The sequence below is a fragment of the Pecten maximus genome, chromosome 10, assembly GCF_902652985.1.
Source record: "Pecten maximus chromosome 10, xPecMax1.1, whole genome shotgun sequence".
Classification (NCBI taxonomy): domain Eukaryota; kingdom Metazoa; phylum Mollusca; class Bivalvia; order Pectinida; family Pectinidae; genus Pecten; species Pecten maximus.
In genome coordinates this window covers 22,530,768-22,536,423 of record NC_047024.1, presented here as the reverse complement: position 1 = coordinate 22,536,423, position 5,656 = coordinate 22,530,768, and positions in this window count along the sequence as shown.

Here is a 5,656-nt window from a genome sequence, read left to right as displayed (position 1 = left end):
AGCACATGCGCGCAAGGTACCCCGGCTTCTCACGTGCTAGATAACAGTACATAAGCTTCCCGGTGGTTGGTTGGGAGTTCGCACACGTGACAGCAAGTGATAGTCGGCAATAAGATCAAAGCAAACACTTACCTGTAGATTTATGATAGTTAGCTAAACTTAGTTTACGACTCAGTCTTATCGGTGTAGCAGGGGTTACACTGATGTTTTTCCTATACTGTGCAATGCATTGATTTCTTTAGTCCGTAAAAATAGTTTTAAAAAAGCACACACACACTTCTATAAATAATAATTTACAAAAAGAGTAGTTCTATGACTTTTAGAATAAATCGCACAGACTCGACCAAAATTTTTAATTTATGTAAAAATTTTGCTCATCTAATTCTATATATAATACAAGAAATTAGTCAAAACAAACAGTTGAAGAAAAAACGTGTCTGAGTCCATGTCCTATATTACAATCAATCCAGATTACCACTTGGTCTATATACCACCCCTAAACTTTATTTAACTATTAACACACACATATAAATTACCTGTACTATGGATTTATACAGTCTTTGTTTATTCTCAAATAAAATGACAGATAGTGAATGGTCCTAAACGGCTAATAAAAATAGTATTCTATGAGTAACAGCGAGAATTGCGTACCATCGAGAGACGTGTACATACGTTGAATGAGTCCCATCCCAGAGGTTTGACCCAGTTCACATTGCCAATATTGACCGTGACGTTTGATCAACATGGGCGAGTTTTATATGGACGCTTTGTATACAGGATAGACGGCACAATTAGGCAGATCACTGTCACGTCCTTGTGTTGTGTTATCTCGTTTGTTTATGAATGATATATTATCAAAGGAAAACACAGACTTCGTGTTGTATACAGAGACGGATAAAAAAAACATTAACTGTCTAATTCAATGTAAAGCCATTTATGCTTATAGTATTTTAATTGAGGGAAAGTCATGAGAGGTCTCTAATAATATACACACACATAATTATATTTTTAGTGTGAGGAGAGAAAACTAGATAAGTAATTCTAATCCGAATATCCACATTTTGCAGGGGGGGGGGGGGGGGGGGGGGGGGGGGGGGGGATCTTGAAGGTTCGATTATGCTATCATTCTATATTTTATATCGAGCAGTAAATTATACATTTGTCTATACCGGCCCAAATGATTGAAAAGATGAAATTAAATACTGTATGTTTTATGTTAGGTATAGGTATAGGACTGCCTATGATAAATAGGGCACCGGTTTTCCCGTTAAAAAGAGAGACAGACAGACAGACAGAGTCATACTCTTCAATGAGAGCAGTTTGAACGTGTTTTATTTTAGCGTTATTAGATATAAAGCAACATATCACTAGGTAATAAAATTGCCTCTTGATTGAGAACAAAAATCAAACAAACAAAAAACCGCGAATCTCATTTGCGGTTAGAGTAGCACGTCCCGGATGTATATGATATTGTTATATAATATTATATTGTGAGATTTATACGCAGTTTAATGCTGTATTTTGCACGATCAGATTATATTTTATGGTACACGTACTTAATGTCGAATAAATCATATGTTTTTGCTGCACCTGTAGAATGTGTACATGGCCGTTACAGCCGCCGCTGCTGCTACTGCTGTTTTTGCTAATTCTATATAAATTGCGTATCATGAGCTCTGATATCCCCGGCCCCGTTCCAAACTGACATAACAGAAGCCAAGGCAAATTCATGAACCAAGATTTTATTTACCCTTGTGGTGAAGACACTTTATATATACCATCAGGGTGAATTCCATCTTTGCTAGCCAAGGCTTAGCCTTTTGATTACGTTATTCAGATTCCCAGTTAGGACCAATAACATCATTATAACGCAATCATACTGTAATTCTCTCTGTATAACAATTACTTGAGAGCGATTTACCTACATGAATGTACCGCTTTATTTCGGAAAGTTATGTATCGGATACAATCGAAGACATTATTTATTTAAACATTTAAAAAAAATGATTTAACCAATGAAAATTAATGAAGATAGTTCATTTTTACATAACTGATAATCTTAAAGGTATATCAAATAACATCACCATACATGTACTAAATGGTGATGTTATTTGATATACCTTTAAGTTTATCAGTTATGTAAAAATGAACTATCTTCATTAATTTTCATTGGTCAAATCATTTTTTTAAATATTTTTTTAAATAAATACCTATATACAAGAGTGGCACTATAAGTGGTCAAACACGAGCACACCACGCATACTAAGAAGACTCATGCATCTCGCTCACATCGAAGACTATAGCCCCTACACCAGACATGGTGTCAGGGCCAGAGGAAACTCGGGTTATCGGAGACAGACCTTAAATGACCACTGCTGTTATGCTGGGGACGTATAATATACGCAGAGAAGAATTACTTTAGATAGCCATTGATAACATAATGCTACAGGCTATGGAGCCTTGGCTAGCGAAGATGATGCAGTTGTCGTGATCATGCATTCGGGGAAAACACATATTCTTTCGAAAATTATTCAAAACATCTCTGCCTTGCGATTATAGGAATGGCGGTCAGTTAATTTATTTCAGAAAATTATGCACTACCAAGATCAAGTGTCTCTTGCTTCTTTTCAAAAGTTAAGGTTTTACACAACTTCCCACGTGACTTTGAAAGTAAGTCCATGTAAATATTGTTAAACGACATCCCTTTAACTTAGCATCTTACAGGTCGTTTATCATTATCATGTCTTTTTATGGCATACCAAACAAACCTAATGTGTTGTGACTTTCTCCATCTTTGGCTTGGATTTCAGTCTAACCCTTGGTCTGACTCCTGCACCCTTGCTTGTGAGTTGTTAGTTGTGAATGTTTCTTAAGCAGTGACGTAGGAAGCGGGGGGGGGGGGGGGGCAATTACCCCCCACCCCCACCCCCCACTTTTTACAGTGGGGGGCAAACATATCTTTTTGCTCCCCACTTTTTGACATCTAAATTCTAAAAAAAAAGTATTTGAAAATAACGAATTTTGATATTTACAATGTACAGTATTTCGATAAATATCTGTAAACCGAACCGAAAATTTTTCTTGAAGGCAACGATAAAAAAAACTTAATCTTGTACATCCGGAACATTCCGACTTTTATACTAGTATATCAATCCTCAGACCTGTGTGTCGGTCGTCTCACTCTGCACTAGTCTGGTAAGTCAATATTTATTTCTTGATACGAAATTTAGCTTAACTTCATCACATAGATTCGATAAGTTGATGATAATTTGTGAAGTTGATCGATTTCATAATGAGAATAAGACAGAAACACAACACGGATAAGAATGCGCGGTTTTAACGTGAATAGAGCAATACTAATTACCGATAGGTACGAATAATGGAAACACCGTATAACATGAAACAGCACTTGCATCTGTTAGTTTAAACATATTTTATTTGAAAACATTTCAAAAGGAATTGGACACAAGTTTTACAACTTATAATTGTCCTCTTCCATAAACATGAATATAATGGTATTAACAAATGGCAGCATTTACGATACAATATAATGATATTTTACACATATATATATATAAAAGAACACAACATTAATATTTATTGGTTGAAACAACGACGTGTGCCATACCAGTTACCAAAATTACAATAGTGTTATGGCTATTAAGTAAATGATCATGACATAATATTAATAAGTAAACATAAAACAAAATGTACAATATGGTAATAAAAATGTTGGTTTACATACATGTACTATCAACAATATAGTTTCGATATATATAGTCTATCGATGTTATATATATCAGTATTTTGCATAATATATATGTCATATATAATTTATTTTGCACAAATTGATATAGGAGTTGTATAGTCTATTGTTCATGACTTACTTATTATATTAAAAAAAAACAAAAACAAAACAACAACAAAACAATTATGACATAAATGACATCAGATTAATAAAAACGGTTAGTATTTTTTATATATTCTTGAACAATCAACCGTATATTGTCATTGTCAATTTGACTAAGTCTATCTGATCCATTAAGTATCAGATTTAGATCTATATGGACATTAAATACAGACAATTTCCTCAAAAACATGACACGATGATCGTTATATTGGTGACATTGTAAAAAATAATGTAGCGCATTTTCCAAGGGAAATGAACAATTACAAGAAGGGTTCAGAGTTAAATTAACTTTAAAAAGGTCTGAATTTAATGAGCTACATCCATGTCGAAGTCTATTGTGAATGACATCAAGTTTTCTGTCACCAACTCCTAGTCTTATTGCTACAGGTATTTTTCGTTTTATTTGTCTTTTAAAGTTTGCTATTGTTTCTGAAGATCTTACAGTGATGTCTAAAGAATTCCATGTTTTTACTGTGCTGGGAAGAAATGATTTTTCATATAGAGACAGACGACATCTAGGTGGTACATAATCTTGGTTATTTCTCAAGTTGTAAGTAGTATTTTCATTAACTCTGTTGGGCAAAAGGTCGTTCAAATAAGATGGCGCCATATTATAGTGCATTTTATAGAATAATAAAAGTTTTTTCTGCTTTCGCCTTTCTAATAGTGTTTCCCACCCGGTTTCTATATATAGCGACTGTCTACTTGTAAATGAGGTTAAACCTGTGACAATTCTAGCTGCTTCTAGCTGAATTTTCTCTAACTTGTCAGTATCTGAGTTGTTACACCCATCCCATAATTCACTCGCATATTCTAGCAAGGGTCTTATAAATACAATATATAATTTAGACAAAATTTCCTTTTTCAAAGTAAATTTCAACTTACGTAAAACAGATAAGTGACGTGAGGCAGAATTAGCGAAATTTGAAATATGAGTTTCCCACTTAGCATTTTCGTTCAACGTTACTCCTAAGTGTTTGTGTATATTACTGTAAGTCAATGTTGTGTTATTAAATTGTAAATTAATATCATTTTTTTCAAGAGAGCCGTTGAGGATTATAACATCAGTTTTGCTTGGATTAAAATTAACTTTCCATAGTTTTGACCAATGATCTATAGCTGTTAAATCATCATTCAAATGCCGTTCTATATTCATTCTGTTATTTCCAGAGTATGAGAGAGAAGTATCATCAGCAAACATTCTTGACAATGAAAATAATTTTTCAGAAATGTCGTTAATAAATATTAAAAATAGAAATGGCCCTAACACCGACCCTTGTGGAACTCCAGCTTTCAAGTATCCGGTATCTGAGCTTGAGTCACCAATGACAACGAATTGATTTCTGTCATTTAAATAGTCTTTTAACCAGTTATAAATATTACCTTGAACCCATATGAATAAAGATTTTTCAAAAGTCCACGATGCCAAACCCTATCAAAAGCCTTAGAAATATCGAAAAAAAAACATACAAGTTTGCAGCTTATTTTCCAATGATAGGCAAATGTTATGATAAATCTCAATTAATTGTGACACAGTAGAATGACCTGGAAGAAACCCAGACTGATACTTATATAAAAGGTTGTTATCAAAGACAAAGTTATATAGATGTTTATACACAACTCGCTCAAAAACTTTACTAACAGTGCTAAGCAGAGAAATTGGTCTATAATTAGAGGATAAAAAACGTTCACCTTTTTTGAATAGAGGTATTACCATAGCAGTCTTCCATTGGTTAGGAAACTTAC